Source organism: Taeniopygia guttata, chromosome 2 (assembly GCF_048771995.1).
Source record: "Taeniopygia guttata chromosome 2, bTaeGut7.mat, whole genome shotgun sequence".
NCBI lineage: Eukaryota > Metazoa > Chordata > Aves > Passeriformes > Estrildidae > Taeniopygia > Taeniopygia guttata.
The window spans coordinates 59,221,656-59,239,934 of NC_133026.1; the positions used below are offsets into that span (position 1 = coordinate 59,221,656).

General features: G+C 41.2%; 1 protein-coding gene across 2 annotated transcripts in view; it reads left to right on the plus strand.

The window, feature by feature from the left end:
- The first annotated feature begins 607 nt into the window (after positions 1-607).
- LOC100223925 (cadherin-6) overlaps positions 608-18,279 on the plus strand; it is a 102,958-nt gene continuing 85,286 nt past the window's right edge. Inside the window, exon 1 of one of the 2 annotated variants that reach the window (XM_012571527.5) lies at positions 608-836. The gene's annotated coding sequence lies outside the window, so the exon portion shown is untranslated. The remainder of the gene's footprint in view (positions 837-18,279) is intronic. The other variant, XM_041714559.2, reaches the window with a different exon arrangement.

Below are 18,279 nucleotides of genomic sequence, written 5' to 3' on the forward strand. Positions count from 1 at the left end.
CATTCACATAGAAACCGCCACGTGCGACCACGAAGTGTCATCTCCATTAATAATTCACCGAAATATCTTGATTCATCAAGTCCAGGAACTTCCTGGGAAGTGTGGGAAAAGACCAGCGGGGCATCTCAGATGTCGAAAGAAGGACGTAGGATGAAGCTCGGAGGATGAGAAGCCGCACAGCACAAACACACAGTTCACAACAGCGGAGCATGCCTCTGCCTCCTTTTTATCCCCCCTCCCCCGATTTTATTCCGCTTTAGCTATCGCTACCAAACGATTGGGAAGAAGCTGGCTGCTCTCCACCTCAAGCACGGAGCTGCTCTCGGGGGGGAAGGGGGGCTCGCTGGCACAACCCTCCCCCTCTGCCCTCCCACCGCATTCAGTTGCAAATCCCTGCCGGCCCGGAGGAATCGGCTCCGCGCCCTCTCCGCGCCCCCCGGCCCCAGTGCAGTGCGGCAGCTCCGGCGGCCCCGGCAGCCGCAGCGCCGGCGCCAGGGGTGCGGGTGCGCGAATGTGCGGGTGTGTGTGCGCGCCTGCCGGGGAGCCAAGCAGAGAGGGAGGAGTTTGGCTTTTTTTTTTTTTTTTTTTCCCTCCCCCGCCTCCTTCCTTTTTTTTTTTTTTTTTTTTTTATTAATCAGGAGCAGTGAATGGAAACCAATCAGATAGAGAGCCCCCTCGGCTCGGGCTGCCTGCATGCCGGAGTTAAAAAGTGCTGCTGGCCGAGCGGGAGCCCTAGTGCGAGGCGGGGAGGCTGAGCGGCGGCAGAAGGGGCCAGGGAGCTGCGCTGCCGCGCCGCCGACCCGGGCGAGGCTCGGCCGCGTCGTCCCTGCGTGCCGGTAAGGAGATGCGGCTCTGCACCTCTGGAGGGGCAAGTTGGAGCTCTCACCAGCCAGCCGCCTTCTGATTTTTTTTTTTCTCCCCTCCTTTCTTTCTTATTCTTTCTGCCGTGCTTATTGGGAATGCTAATTAAGGGGGGGGGGGGGCGGACGGAGGAGGGGGACAGCACTTATTTTGCAAAGTTGGCAGCTGCCTTGCGGAGGGCTCTGTCCCTGCCGCGGTGATCCCCCCCGGGCTCCGCGCCCTGCCCGGCGCTCAGGGGCGTGTGGGGACCGCGTTTGCTGGCGCTCTAAGTCAGGCGAAGGGATGCGGCGTTTTCCTGGGGGCTGTCATCGCCAGCAAGACACTTCGGGCGAGGAGAGGTGGTGAGAGCGGGAGAAGGGTCGTGTGTGCTTGGAAGAGGATAACAGTAATAATTAGTAATAACAACAACAACAAAAGGATGAATAACTAGAACATGATAATTTTTAAAGTCTGTCTCTGTTTCTTGATACTGCCTACTTGCTTTGAAATGAATACAAGGCAAAGCCCTTCGGATCATGAGCGAAATCCGAGGCAAAGTGCAGAACTGAATGTAGAACACAGTTGAAATGAGGCGCTCCCTCAGTGAAAAGAAGGGGGCAGAGCGAGCAGATCGGGGGACGTTACAGGAATTGACAAATGTGAAGTCTTTTATTTGACAAAAGAACGGGTTGAGGAGTGCTGGAGGAGGTGGAAGTAAGAGGGTAGGCGTACAGGCATTTTTACAGGAAAGAAGTTGGGTAATTGCAGAAAGCAAGCGCTGAATTTGGTGGTGTAGTAAATGTTTCTAAGGAGCTGGTAACATACTTTCTGTGTCAGCTAGGTTGAACTATTTATGTATTCATATGTATGTAACACCTACTTACATGCACACGCAGGGAAAAGAGTTTGCATACTACATCTGTGTATTCTTATGCAGAAGGTCGAGTCAAGAGATAAGCAATAGCAGTAGAGGTCAGTGATGTGGAAAGGAGTCCTGTCAGTGCTGCAATAAAATCCATATTTTACGGAGTGTTAAATGCAGTACTTTTTCAGTGCAAGTGGATGGTCACCTAAGTTACTCCTGATGACATTCAAGGTTCGAGAAGTTTAACGACCGAAATTACTCTCAGCACGATGGCACAGCTACTACTTTTATTCAAATCGAGAAGATAGGGCACCTTTTTCCTTTTATTTGTGTGTGTTTTGGGACTTTAAAGTTCTGTTAGCAGTGTATGAGAAATTGATTGAGTAGCACAAATTACTTAGAGAGTGTAAGGTCAGTCCTTTCTCCAAATTTACTGTTCTTCTAGCACAGCTGAAATAAAGAGTACAGTTCTTGTCTATTCAAGAATCTCTGAGGATTGAATGTACATCCTACATGTGTACCTCATGAGCTACATGCATGAACACTTTTGCAAGGAGAGCATTACAATCAAGAGCAAGGTTATTTCCATTCCCTTTTGTCACAGGACCATGTGTAGTAGCATTCTGGAAATGACATAATTCCAAGGGAATAAAATTGCTCAATCGTGCAGACTTCTTTGGTTTTAATCAAAATAGACATTGCTCTTCCAGTCAAGATAAAGGCTTATCTCCTATTTTTGCTGGGCTGAAATCTCTATTATGCAGACAGTTCTTTACAAAAGTACTTGCATGTTACTTAAAACATTCCATAAAATTGATTAACATCTGTTCCTGAGCAATATAATGCTATGGGTAATGGTGCATCCCTGTTCATTTCTTTTTTTCTAATTCCTGTTTAAAGGCAATAAGTTTGCATGTCACAGGAGAGTCGGGTAGGGCTTGGAGGCTTGTGATCAAGATTAAGTAGATTCCTTTATCATGGATATACACAGTTTTAAAGGCCTGGCAGCAATGACACAATTGGATAGCTCCTTTAAAGAGCCTAAACATGCTAATAAAGACTGCAAAGCTGAATATCTTTTTCCTCTCCTCTCAGATGTTATCTGACACAGCACCAGTAAATATATAATCTCATATGCTTCTGGCTTTCAGCTGCACCATAATCTTTCTGGACATATTTCTAGTGGTTTGCAGTTGACTTTTGAGCTGAGGGAGAGAAGAGGAAAAAAGCCAGTCTTTTCAGAATAACGTAATCAGAGCAGCAATATTTTTTTTTTTTTCCTAGGGAAAATGGCATTGATTCAGTCCTGTTGCAGTTCTCTGCAATTATCCGCTGCAGCCATTTAAGTAACTGGGGTCCCCATAGGGACTTATTAGTCCCTCTAGGTATTTTAATTTTCACACCAGTTCGCAGCTCTTGCATATCTCCATGCCAGCACTCTAAAGAGTATATTTATAGACACGGTCATCATTTTCTAACCAAGTTGTTCGGCTAGAAATGTGCATCTTAACTTCTGACTCTTCTCTCCCTCCCTTACTCCCTCCCTTCTTCCCTTGCACAGCTCTTTCATGCAAACAGTAACCTGCCGCTTAAGGCAGCCTTCCCTTTCATAAAGTTTGCATTTTGCCATCTGCTGTTTCAATAATATTTAGTTGAGAGACTTCCTTCAAAGCAAAACATACACATGTTAAGAAATGTGGGGTTTTTTTTCCCCTGCTTTCTGCAGAAGATCTCAAAACTAATGTGAACTTGATAGAAGTTATGAATGTGCCTGTGATCTCACCAGCTGAGATCCTTCTCTAAATGAGCAGCCCTCTTCTCAAGGGCATACTGGGTTCCTCTGCACGGGAGCCTCCCTCCAGACCACTGTCCCCTCAAGTGTGTTACATCATTTTTGCTTTGACAGAAGAAGTTTTCAGCACACTGATATGCTGCTTATTAATATATTCCTGCAGTATTTTGGGGTTTGGAAGGAACCACTGTTGGGTTTTCTGGTGGTTACCTGTGTGCTGTGTGGTGGTCAAGCAACATTTATCTGTTGTTAAATGAAATGGTGGTCGCTGTCTCATGCGCTAACTGAACTTTTCAGTGTGTCACCTGCCCTTTGTTGACTACTTTTAAATTGTGCTACCTTTCTGGTGCAATCTTGCAGCATTATGGCCCAAGATGTACAGGAAATTATTTATGGATCTCCTTGGAAATGGTGGCTAATTACTAAAATGAAAGGTAGCTGAAATCTATAAAAAAGAGTAGGTAAAATGCATTTGAAGCATCAGGTCCCATTGTGATGGTGGCTCATCTTACGTAATGGTTACGATTCCTCTAGTGGTTCTGCTGCAATTATACCAGAATGAAGTAGAATTGGTTTTCAGTATCTTTTGATTATCATAAGCATGTGGGAAAGACTTTGCCTTGGAAGCTGGGTGTTAGGGAGACTTCTTCATTAACCCCTTGAAGACCTAGTTAGCTGCAGTAACTGTTCCTGTGTCTTCAAAGGCTTTGCAACATTTGGGGTTTGCTTCTTTTTTTCCTTTTTCCTATATAATTTATTGAGTTCATAGCTCTTATAAACAGTGCTGATAAAATCAGTTGTGGTTATCCTGACTGCCATGATGGGGCCAAATTCAGGATCTTTTCAATGTAAATCTTTAGAGTCCCCCATCCTGTGCAGAAAGTGAAGAATTCTGTGGCACACAGAGCAAATCTCTTCTGCTGACTTGATGCAGGATTCAGTTTGCATTATAAACACCATTCTCAAGTTTAAATGTGTTCTGGTTGAGATAAAAATCCAGTAGCAGCTAGTTTGCTCATGCTGCATGCTTAGTCATGGCAGACCTTTCCAAGGGGTCTGAAAAAATATGCTTGTGAGGAGAAAGGTATGGCATCTTGTCTTGTTTCATTTGGGATGGGGAAAGTTGAGATGTAGCATGGACATTTAATATTAAATGCAGCTTTTAGTTGTCTTTGTTAACAAAAGGTACAGGTTAGATTATTAGTCCCTGTTTTAAAAACACCCTTGAAGAATGCATAATTAATACAAAACATCAGCAGAAAAAGTCGTCCTCTCTGGGTTGTGCTGTGAGTGTTGCTGCAGTGGAATTAGGTGGGGGAAGTGCTGGATAACAGCATTTTTAAAGTTTGAATGTGAGTACTTCATATCCAGTTGTGCTTTCTATGCTGTAAATCTCAGCCTAAGAGTCTCTTTTTGGTTCTTCCCCAGTGAAGATATGTGTTGGGAGTCCATCCAGGTTCAGGTTCCTAAGCTTCTCTTAGGGCACTGCTGCATGTCCTAATCCTGATCACCCATCAGCTACTTCCCCATCCCATTTCAGGCAGGCCTATCCCTCTTTGTACCTATGGCCATCTCCTTATTCCAGGTGGGGCTGGCTGCCACCATTGTCTTCCACTTTATTTTCCTAGTTGTGCATTTGGCACTGAAAAACCCAAAGAAAGATTGTAAATATTTGAGTTTATGTTTTTGCTTGTTTGTTAACAAGAGCATTTCCAGAAGAAAATAGGACAACTGAATTTCAGGAGCGCTTATAGAGTGGTGTGAATTAATGTTATTGGTTGGTACATCCAGTCTTGTGAGCTGCCTACTCCTTGAGTATTTTTCTCTCTTAAAACAAACCAGAAAGGATAGTTTCCTCCACAGCTACAACCCTCTGAGCAGCGGTGAGGATCAATGCTGATGGGGAAAGGTGAGGGGAGCCTGTGAGCCCCGTCAGGATGAAAAACCATGGAGGAGACCATGGTCTCTCAACTGACATGGTCTCCTTCCTGAGTTAGGATGGTAGATCTACAAAAAAAAAATCTTTAAGCAAAGAAGTGATTTCTTAACTGTGATGGTGCCAGAGCACTTGATAACACCGTGCTGAAACATCCAAGATAGAGTGATACTGCATTATCTTTCTTCACACCCAGCCACAAGACAAGCTCTCCATACCCTCCCCTGCACCAGGCGCATAGACAAAAAGTGCATATGCATTTCCATCTGGTCTCATTCAAGAACACTGCCAGCCCTGCTATGTTTTAAGTAACCTGTTCAATAATGGTTTTATTCTGGAATTGTGGGCAAATATTTTATGGATTAATTAGCCTGTCTTGTCAGGATGTGCATATATATTTATATATAGTCAGAAAATACTTAATTCTAGCCAGAATGTGACTATTAGATTTCATTTGCAACATAAATACCCATCATAACCCCTCAGCTCTTCCCTAGTGACACACCACAATGTGCAGAAGAGAGCACTTTATGAATGCGATCTGTCCTGTACTAACTTGGTACCGTAATTCTTCTCAGCTAAACTAATTTCATTATCATGCTGTAATGTTTACAGCTGCCTCTGAGATAATAGGTGGTGTATCTTTCCAGCATTCCCACTTCTGCATCTAATCGCAGAGTCAGAGCAGAAGGACCTAGGAGAATGGTCAGCAGGAATTGCAAATGAGTGCAAAAATTAAACAGTAGTCAAGTTTTCCCTGTTACTGCAGGTTCGTGCCTGTCTGGTGGAGAGCAGAGCTGCCTGTTCCCTCATTACAATTGTCAGCTAATAGCTTCTATAAGCACAAAGGCTGCTTAATCAACTCGATCATTACCATGTAGCTCTCCTTTGTTTTGAGGGTAACACCAAACTCAAAGAGAATACTTGCTTCTGATGGTAACTCCACTTAGTACTGAAGCTCGTAGTGATCGTAGTGATCCAGACTTGCATGAGAGGCTGTGGAGTGGCGGGAGAACCACTCGTGCCCGTGCGCGCTGACACTGAAGCCTTGTACTGACAGTCTCAGTCCAGGGAAAACCCTCTCTCTTGGAAAGATGTCTCCTCCTCCCTCATCCTCTTAGATACAATACCATAGCAAAAATAATTAAAAGCACAGTTGCTTTTATTTTTGCCCTGAGGACTCAGGTGAAATCTGTTTCCTCATCGAATTGATTCGTTTTGAGTGCCTGGTGGTTTGTAACTTTAGGGTGTCATTAGTCTGGCAATCATTATTTGACACAAGTATCTTTGTAGACAAAAAGAAAATTATATAGCTTATTGTAGTCTGCAAAAAAACCCTGCAAGAACCCACAGATACTCTGTACACATTTGGGAGTCTCATTTCAAGGGACAAGGTGTAGTTCACCGATGTGAGGCCTTCACTCAAAAGCTGTTCAAGTGTTCTAGAATTCCACATCTTCACCACATGGCCCCACTGTGCGGCTGGCCTGTATAATTGGCCGTGTTTTAGCGAATCACCACAAAGGTGAGTGACTTGCCCAAGGTCACAGGAGGAGATCATAACACAGCAGGGATGCTGAACCAAGCTCTTACAGCAAGTACAGCTTGCAGTCAGCCTGCCTGCCTCTCTCTTGCTCTCTTCAGTTGTTGTAGCTGATCAAAGAATAGACGGGGGGAAAAAGTCAGATTTGGGTTTTTTTTTTTTGATCCAAGAGGAAGCCAATTATTTTTCTCAAGGACTCCTTGCATCTGCTTTGACACTCTCTCCCCAAAGAATTTTCTGGATGTTTTTTGCTTCTTTGTTCAGCCATGTTTTCTGTGGTGGGGTAGTGGGGGAAGCAGGATAGCTCCAGAGCTGTCTGAGACAAGACTAAGTATCTTATTCCCAGGAGAAAGTAATCTGAGCTGTCCCCAAGCAAGGTGGCAATGACCTTACTGTCTGCATTGGCCGAGTAGGACTGGCCACAGAGTTTCTTTACAATTCCCTGCCTCATACATTCCCACCTACTTATGCCTGTGGGAGAGAAGGGGATAAAAAAGAAATCTCATAAAAGGCTGCCTATTCTGCATGCTGCTTCCTGTGGTTTGGGGCAGCCAGAGGTCATACCACACTATCTCTTGTTCATGTCCATGCCTGCGTGAATTCATTTCAAAGCACCCCTTCTTTGTAAACATCTAAGGAGTAGTATTCCTAGCACATAGATATGAAGGTGAGTCAAAGGGAAGTTACTTGAATAAGGACATGGTGTACACCAATACCCCTGACACAAGTATTGATCTTAGTGTAAATAAAATAGAGGGAGAAGTAGAAAAAGACACATAAAAAAAAAAAAGACGCATTAAATTTAAAAGTTATGTGGCCAGTTTAGATCGAAGCAGTACCAGGTCCTGAGCTCTGTACCACCTACTATGACCTAATGCTTTTGGAGCTGGCTTGACAGACTGATCAAGCTCTACAAGAATTCAAGAGAATCTGTTTCCTCACTTTCATAGTGTGAAGAGTGCCCTGGCAGATCACAGAGCAGGAATATATAGAGGTAGAATCTCTTTCAGGGAGCAAATTTCTTTTGTGAAATTGGTGCTCAATTTAGTTGTCAGGGCTGAAAGGGAAAAAGATGCAGAAGCAACTCTTAAGTCCACCAGCCACATCCCTTTAAGCAATTCATGCTGTGCCAAGCAGTTTTATAAAACCCTGTATTTCGTCTAAACTCCATTTAAGTCTAAATAATATGAATGCTCTGCTATGGCATTTCCCTTCTCACTGCAGATAATTACCAAGTTATTTCTGCCATAAGCAAAGCATTTTCTTCTCTCTGACTTATCATACCTGGTCCCAGAGCAGTTTGCTTTTGAAAGTACTAATAAACTGCACTGAAGTCTACAAGGCTGTTTGAATATTTAAGTTTTGTTCTGGATCAAGATGTCAGAGTTTGTAATGAAGTGTTTACAACTTTGCAATTATTTTCATGGTGACCACAACATGACTGCCAAATGTTTGTATAATTTGTATTGCTAAATAATAGGCTACACAAAATGAGGATGGAAAGAAAACCTGTGTAAGGAATAACCATCATGTCCCATTGATGCCAGCAGTATAGCCCTGCATCATCTGTACAGCATGGAGGATTCTCTGTAGTCTCTGTCGGTTCCCATCAGCAGTTGCAGAGGGGAGAGAGAGGACTGGACTGAGATTTTCACTTCTTGGCTGTTTCTCTTGGCATGTGATGGGGACATCCTTCCTTTGCACAAGTGTCATTGTGTGTTGCATCGCTAAAACCAATTCTTAACTCAGATTCTTCCTTTTGGTGCCTGTGTCTTCAGGTGATCTGCACTTCAGAGGAAGCAGAGCATAAGCATATGAAGAAAAAACCTGGCCCAGTGTATTGTATTTATTAATATTTACAGCCATCAGCACGATTTTGCACACAATGTAATCTCAAGCAGCTTTGAAATTCAGTGCTTTTCAGAGTGGTGTTTCCCATCAGAAACAGGAGTGTGCACTCTGATTTATAGGATGGATTTTTGCTCCTCTTGGAAAAAAAAAAACCAAACACAACAAAACAACACAAAAACAGGCTCCCACTTTTCTCAGCACATAATTTATATTGTTATTAAATGAAATGCATTACCATATCATAACATGTAAGGGTCTCTTTTGCGGGATTTCTGAAGCAGCTCCTCATTAATCCACCATAATTCATTTGTCAAATATCTCAAAGCTACTTGATATTGGAGTTACTTTAACGTATGACAGAGTTTTCCTTGGCAGCAGGCTGTAATTTCAACCAGGCTGGTAAATGTGAGGTCAGAGGCTGGTTGCTGGAAATCTAGAAGGTTAAAATATGCTGCACATCCTTCTTCCCTGTTGCAATAACATCCTGAGTCCTGGATGAGCAAAAGTAAATACTGGAATTATTCAGGAAAAATAGGTTTCATCCTCTTGGAATGGTCACTTAATATTGTGTGTTTTGTGTCTATTACAAAAGTATTTATATTTGTCAAGCTGGCATTAAAACCAGCCTTCATGTGATGCAGACACCTGAGGCTCAGATTTAGTTTCGAGCCCTGACCCGAGCAAGTATCTGTTACGTCTCAGAGGCTGTGGGTCTCTACAGACAGAGCTGCTGGAGCCGTGGTGGTGCCTAAGGGGGTTGCAGTGTTTACAACAGGCATCCTGGCATGGGCAAGCGGGCATCCCAGCACAAGGAGCAGCCAGAAAACTTCTGAAGGCTGAACTGTGCTGGACGTGGAGAGACTAGCACGTATGAGCAACTGCAGCTTCAGTAAGTGTTTGACTGGGGCCAGCTTGGTGCAATACAAAACACCAGAGGTCTTAATTGTTAAGTCCCACAGTTAGTGTGCTTTGCTGCTGATGGTAGAATGTACCAGATTATGGCAGCAGCAGCAGTTTCCAGCTCTGGGGATGGTGGGGTCAGCATAAGCAGGAGATATTCAACCAGATGGTGTTCAAGTCCTATTTTTCACTTCTTCAAAGGTGACATAGTGGAATGTTTGATGCTTTTTTATATACACTACTGATGGTAGTGCAGGACTCATGCTTATTGCAGCTTTATTTCCAGGATATGTTGCACAAATGTTAATGAGGACATGCTTTCAGATACCACCCAATTTTCTGTATTCTGCCCTTACAGACTTCTCTTCTTCCATGGGAATGTTGTTTTATAAGATAATAATTCTTTGCTCAGCCTTGTGCATGTTCCAATCATAGAATGTTTTAGAAAAAACTACTAAGATCACCAAATCCAAGAGTTAACCCAGCATGGTCAAGTCCATGTGTCCAAGTGACATGTTTCCTCAGGAAGAGCAAGGCACGCCAGGAAGCCAAAAGTTTAAAAGACTTCAGTGTGTTGGAAGTAGGTGTTTGTGCTCACATAGTGGGTTCATCACAAGGCTGGATGAGCTCACTCTTGCAATTGCAGTTTTACCGTTGACTCCAGGCTGCCCAAAACAAAGCAGAGACCAAGCAGAATTCATCTGCAAACTGGGATAAGATGTATTATCACAGAGCTGGAAGGGATCCATAAGGATCGTGAAGTCCAGCTCTTAAGTAATTGGCCCATACAGGGATTGAACCCACAACCTTGGCATTATTAACACCATGCTCCAACCAAATAATTGAACTGAGCCATTAGAAATAAGTTGCTAATGTAAGCAAGATTAACTTGATATGCTGCCTGAAATGAGATATTAGAGATGATAGGGAGGAGAGAAAACTTTTCATTTAGATGGAAACAGGACTGATTAATTAAGCAGTAACGAACAGGGAACCTTGCCTTGAATTGATATGAGGCTTGCAGTGCTAATTTAACACAGAATACAGCTCCCAATTTGTTATTAAATTAAAATGGCTTTTAAAATTGTTTACTTTTTTTTTTCCTTTTCTGATTCTGTGTGGCAAAATGATTATTCTGGCTAGTTAGAGAAACCAATCAGAGCAGCAGAAAGTGTAGGTTGAAAGAGGAAAAATTGTTCTGTTGTGTAATTAAGAAATATACACTAATATCCATGACATCATGAATAAGCACTTCAAAGTAGCAAGTATGCTCTGCATTGCATATTAAATGAAACAATTAGTATGCTAACAAGCTGCTCTGGACATACACTAAAAAGACATCACACTTCAGGAAATTACTGTTCTTATTTTTTACTCCAAAGATCTGCTCACCTGACTGACAAATAGTATTAAGAAATAATGAGGAAGAAACATAATTCCTCTTCGTCCTTTCCCCTTTCCTTGCAATTTTCAAAGCAGTTTTCGTTTTGGAGACTTTGTGGTTACCCCACACAGGAGCTTTCTCTACCCCAATCAAATAAGGTGGAAGTGTGAGACATTGTATATGAGAGACAAATCCTATGGAATAAGAGGGAAAACAACCTTGTAGCGACATTGCTTTTTTAGTCTCAAAGAAAATACACTCTTGACAGGAGTGATTCCTTGTAATTTATTGTATGATAGCTCAACAGTAGCAATTTGTCATGCGTAGTTATGTAATTTGATGGGTTCATTTCTTAAATGAATTATGGATTATGGATTACCTCTGTATATCAACAACAGAGATGTATCTTTTATGTAAATATTCCCTCAACTTTTCCTTCCTCTTCCAATCCATTTTCCGTCATACAGAGATGACTTTTTTTCCATCTAATCTTTCAACTAATAAGGTGTTTAATAATTTAGCAGCCTAAAAAATGAGCATATTTCAAAGGAGTTAGTATCAATGGTAGTCTAAGAGCCTCAGGCTAGAAAAAAGTGGATGAGGTTACCAAAGTTTTAGAGTCAGGATCCCAACTGTCTTTCTGCTTCAGGCAGCTATTTTATTAAAGTTGGTATTAAACAACACTGCCTAAGGTCTGATTAACAATTTATGACTTCCTAAGAAGGATTAACAGAAGCCTATCATTTTTATATTTAAATCTTGATTTGCATCTAAGAGAAACCATACCCAGGTTTATATTTTCATTATTTATTTTTTTATTATTATTATTATTATTGCTGCCTTTGAAATTGCTTTTTCTGAATATTGCAGGTGCCAATTTGTTGTGCTGATTTGTTGGTACCTCATCCCCACACATGTGTCAGAGGGACAATTTGCTTCTTGCATCCTGTGATGGGCTGGTGGCTTTTTCCTCATGTTGGGCTCAGGTGCTCTTCACTGTCCCTGAAGTCCATTGGGATAGAGGGTGATCTGCAGTTGGCAGTCACATGAGGTCTGCAAGAGCTGAACGTTGTCCAGCTAACATTACTTTGGAGAGTAAAATCCAGATGTACATGAGCAAGGCTCGCCGGATATACCTTCCAGACATTTATTTTGTTCAACCAGTAGCAACTCTGTCCCAGTGTCTCAGTTTTTTATAAGCCTCCCAGTCCTGCTTATGGTCCACCTCTGCTAGGAGAGGAGCAGAGGATGATTCTGCTGCTATGTTCTGGGATGCAACAGAGAAGGAGCTCTGTTGTTGCTCTTTGCTCTTACAGAGGCAGCCCAGAAAAAGGCATGCTGGTAGGTGAGAAAGAGGTGAGGAGTAGATATCTAAATCTGTTCGCCAAACTCTGCTCACTGTCCTGTACAAGGAATCAGGCCAAAGACATGCAGCTTAGTGGAGCATAGTGGAATCTATTCTACTTCTGACAAAGATATTTCAGATTATTTTTGTTTTAATGTTCAAATAGAAAATAATAACAATGGCCCGTTCTGTTACCTCTTTTCAAACTGTCCTAATTTTCCCATTGGCTGTCTTTTCCAAGTTCAGCTGCTTTAGAAATTTGTGTGGCTTTTTATTTTTTGGTTTTTTTTTTCCCCTTGTGTATTTCCCTTTCTGATACTCTTCAGTGAATTTAACACTCATTTCACTGAGGGCTGGATGTGGTGGTCATAGCGTGTAGAGCTAAGGGAAAAAATTGTCATCTAGGGGCTATGAGCTCCACTGGCTCACAGCAAGGGAGACATTATTTTGGTTTTCCTGAGCTTCTCTAGTCAGTAAAACACTAAAAGGTTCTGAAGAAATGTTGATATTTAGGGATCTTCATTACTTTATTTGAACTCTCAGCATGTCCATGGTTTTCCTTATAACCAATAGCATGGTTTTTGTCTTAGTCTTAAGGGCTTTTAAGTTTTACAATACTAGAGCCATAATCTGAAAACTGCTGGTTTTGCAGAGCAGAAACAAGCATTACCACATTCAGAGAAAGATTTCTCATTTTCCTGGTTTTTCAGGATGTGCTAAACTGAATTTAAGTTTTAGGGCTGCATTCACATTTCAATAGTCTGATGTTAAAAAGAGTCCAAGAACTGCAGTAAGAATATTTTCTTGTGACGCTTGCCTTCAGCCTGTGCTTGTGGGTCATTATTGACAGAGGGATTTAAACAAATGCTCAAAAGATTGTGCTGAATCAGGGAGCAGTACCTGAGAGGAATAAGCCCCTTAGATGCTGAATTAACAACACTCAAGGTTTCTAGTTTATTCTTTAGTTCTGACTAAAGTTTTATCCAGGCATATTCTCAGTCAAAAGCGGACAAACAAATATTCCATTGACTCCCAAGGAGCTGTAATGATAAATATGAGGTGGAAAACCAGACCAAGGAAGCAGAAGAAAATGCATGAATAAATTATCAATAGTGAACATGCCCAGGAACTTAGAGCAGTTAGCTCTCCCCACTTTCTCTTCTCTCTCTCTCCTATTAAAAAATCTTCAGCCATGCGTCTGGAAGAGCAGGAGCAATATCATGGGACTTCTGTGGCCAGAGACAGAGAAATCAACAGTGCGAGTGGATAGTTCATACTTAATCTGTGTGGTGAATTAATTATCAAACTATTCTACAGCAACACATATTTCTTTGTATGACATTAATGTCTGCAGGTCTAATAGTGGAAAGCAGTGTTCTAACCTAATAGAGTCCCAGCTGGCAAATATGTTAAGAGAAATGTTAACAAATATGTCTTAGCTGTAGGATTATTTGACCAAAATAAGGCTAACTTCACCAGAAATCATATTAGAAGAGAGTGGTTGAGTTCTACCTTATAATAGATGTGTAAGTTAAACATGTCAGCTACACTTTTGTCCAATTAAAGCATATTTATTGAAAAAGATAGCTGAATACCTGCAGTATTGTGATTCATTCTGTAGCTGCTGGAATGGATTTAAGGTCTTCTGTGCACAAAATTTGCAGGTGAGTTCTGAGATTTTTCACTCACAAAAATGGCTTCCTGGTTCCCTTAAATGAATCAGATATAGAAAAAAAAAATAAAAACACATCTGACCATAAGACAGACAAAAGATTGTCTTATGTGTAGGAACAGCATGGTATCAGATATAACATAGAATATCACAATTCTTTAAAGAAAATAACAGAAAGAAGTAAGAAATAAAAAATTAGGTACAAAACTTTGGCTGGGAGTCACGGGAAACCATACTATGTGACTTAAGTTGTCTTCAGGATAAATTTTGCTCTGAGAAGGACACATCTTTCCCTTGTATTTGTGGTTAGGATTGTTGCCAGGAAAATGACCTCTTCTGAACTTTGATTTTAATTTTATTCCATTTCTGTGACTACATTGTTGGAACTACATAAGCCGTTCAACCTTGGTCAATAGCTACTTTGTGGTTATCCCAGGTTGCTTTCTGCAGCAAGGTTAACAGAGTTTGGGGGGAAAGGTTGTCTGTGTCATCACAGTTTGCAGATACAGATATACCATATCCATCAAAAGAACTACTAGATGAAAACAGTCTGTCAGCACCTAATTTGTAAGCATCTCTCAACCTCTGCTTTTGGATGCTCATTATTAGTTGATTTCTACCACACAACAGTGCTCTAAAATGTTCTTGTGTGGATATCAGCTTGCAGTGGAGTGTCAGCTAGCCTGAATCCAAACATAAAGCCAAGTGACTTCCCGTTTTGAAAGTTTTGCAAATGGTCTCATCTTGACATGACTGAATGAGGGAAATATATAAAGTTGTGATCTCTTAACATCTGCTCCTGCATTGTTTTCTGAATCTCTTTAGAACGAGCAGACACCCAGCCCTGCATTCACACACCCGGCTTTAAATGGGTTACTGGTATTCTGCACTTTGCTGCTTGAGTTTTTCTGCAGCTTCAACCCAGCTCTGAAATGTGTCCCTCCAGGTTAGCTTGCATAAACATAAAGCCCCAAATTAGCATTGCAAGCAACCATTGCCCTCAAAAACCAGTAGTTTTTCTGTGCTCAGTGCATATTTGCCATCTGCTAATGCATTAAAAATGAAAAAAAGAAAAAATCTCGGCCAAGACCTTAATTTGAAGGAAATCTATGTCTAACTCTAGTAACTTTAAGGAACTGTCATTGCCTTTACCAGCTAGAGAACAGGCCTCTGCAACTGCAAGATAGAGGATGCTTTGGAGCATTTGGGCTGTGCATTGTTTCTGCCTGCCTGAAAGGATGACAAAAAGACTGAATATGTTTTCACAGAGGCAGCCTTCTAGTTGCTGTCCACTGTGCAGAATGGGGTATGTACCTATAAGCTGCAAGTCTTCTGTACTGCTTGGCTCGAGGCATGGCTCACATACCTATGTGATATAAATACTCAGCTTTGCTTTCTCAGCTCTAACCCTTCCCATGCAAAGTCAGAAGCGTGGACACTGTGCCAAAAATAGGATGCTGAATCCTAGCTTCTTGCAGAAATGACCTCTTTAAAAGCCACAAGCAAAGAGGGAAAATGATCTGGAACCATCTCACACCGTAAAGGATATTTTGGTTGTCTAGCAGATTTTTTTCTTCTATCAGGGAAAAAAGCCCCAAACACAATTAAAAGATTTAAGTTATAACACCAGTGGACACAGGAATGTAGACACAGGAATGAGCATTTCTTGTTTCTTGTGTTCCTGTAGACACAGGAATGAAGATTTTAACCAGAATCTGCTCAGGACAAGTACTGTGTGACTCTCTGCATTACTATTCAGGCCACTGGCACTGGAAAAAAATAGACAATGTCAACACAAGAAATGTAGAAGGGTAAGAATTTATAGAGAATATGATTGTATTTTACATCTAAAATTCTGTCTATTTTCAAAAAGAAAAAGAGGAACTTCTAGAATTTATATTTTTCCCTGCAGTATGATGGATTGATAAATCACTTTGGGGGAGTGATATTTTTGGACAAAATAAAATGCTCTCTAGAAGTTTTTAAATAATGCTACCTGGACAAAGTAGTTCACTAAGAGTGTTTTAAAAGGCCTCACAAAAAATTCTGCATCTTTATTTCACAGCTCACCCTCATTTGCCTGTCTTTTTCAATAAAGTGTTACTCTGCCATTGAGGTTACCTGGCTTGCTGGCTGGTGTCACACATCGTTCAGTATGTTGATACCAATGTAGTAGTTGTTATTCCTCAGGGGATTGGTAAGCAAATGGGTGTTTGAAAGCCCTCTACCTTCAAGGCCCTTACTCAAACCCCATTTAGAGCAGATGCCGGCAGTCAAAAGCACCATTAGTACCACCTAATGGCTCTTCACCGTGTAAGCAAAACAAGTATTTTATTCCCTTTCATACAGAAAAAAGATAAATAGTAGTGGGTTGTACTAATAGCATCATCTGTTGAGAAATTCAGTGGCACTGGCCCATGAACCAGAAGCAGAAGTGGTGTGGAGGAAGGCACTGCCAAGTGATCTCTAGGCTCCTTGGTGAGATGGGCTGAATAAACTCTCATTGCTGCTGTTTATCCATTATCTGCTCTGTGGACAAATAAACTTTCAGCCTCTGAAGCTGACAGTGTCTCTAATGCAGAAACATTGCACCAATTAAAAAAATTTAAAAGGGAAAAAAAAAAACCCCGCACATTCTAAGGTAGCTGATTTATCATGGGAATATATCCCATACTTTTGGGCCCCTGAGTTGCTCAAAGTGCCTGCGGCCTGTGTTTTCTCATATCTGCAGAGAACTACAGGAAAGTCTCTAATCTCAGGGTGGAATTCACTTGTCTCACATTCTCTTCATACAGTGAAAGACCTGCAGTATATAAAAATGTACTTTATGCATTTAGGCTACATTTTTAAATTGTAGAACTTTGAGTTGTGATATCTTCTCTGATGGAGGAGGCACAGAAAGGAGCACAAAAGATAGAGTTTTGCAACCACCCATTAGAGACCACTTTTTAAACAAGGAATTGGATAACTCGAGGTGTGAGTGTCAGTGCCCTTCCTTTCATGAGTGAGCTCATGCTGAGTTCAGTTTTTTTTTTCCTAAAGTGCATTTTATCACTGCCTTTTAAGGTCTTTATACTCCAGAGTAGATCACTTGCAAGTTTACAATGGAAAATTATTTCATGAAGCTGGTGATGACTCACTGGAATAGGTATTTGCAGACCTGGACACTGGGGTTTGAAGATTGTCTGAGCACAAGCTTTTTAGATATGCACCCCAAGAGAAGCATAGGCATGTAAAAAAAACCCCAAAAACCTACTATATAGCATGTAATTGTAACTAGAACTGATATTTGCCTTCACACAAATAGATGTATATCCACCTAGAATTCATGTATCTGTTCAGCCCGCACAGACATCTTTTTCTTCTACTTAAATCCAAGTCAGATCTAAAACTCAGCCTTAAGTTTCAGTTAAACAGACAAGATCAGTATTCTTCCAAGGAAAAAGAAAAGCCAAATCCAATGAAATTTATAAAAGGACATGATCCTGTTTTCTGTCATTTAGTTTGTCTGCCAAGTGACAGGACCTACAATCACTCTTTGTTAAACTGAATTATTGGTCCACCCTCTCCACTGGAGATCCTGATGACATTTTCAGTGGGCTTCTATGAATTTGCAAGGTTGAGATTTTAGCTCATAGATCTTAAGGAAATTGTCAGCTTATGTGACTAGAATTAATGAATATTTAATATTTTAGAGTTTTGGTGGTGTTTGTGTCTTCTGGAAGTTTATTGTGTATGTCATTCCTTGTCCACTAGAACTGATTTCCTTAAAGGTCTGACCTGTTAAGGTAAGGATGTTATTATACATGGATTTTACTAAAAAAGTTAAATCCATAGCTCTTGCATGTGAAGAAGGCCTTGAAAACATGAAGTCTACCAAAGGAAAAAAATATAAAAGAACAATCTCGGGTTATTTCTAAGTCAGTCTAGCTTACAATTAATTTGGAGACTTGGAGTTGGCAATACAGTAAATTTAATTGAAAACATTTATAATTTCTTGCTAACTGGTTGCTTAGTATCAGCAAACTTACATCAGCTTTCTGGAGCAAGGCATATTTCAGGACTCCACTTTTCCATTCCTGTCGTTTCACTCATTCACCCATGTACAGCCTGGCCAAAGACACGTGGATGCCTTGGTCACAAGTAGCTAA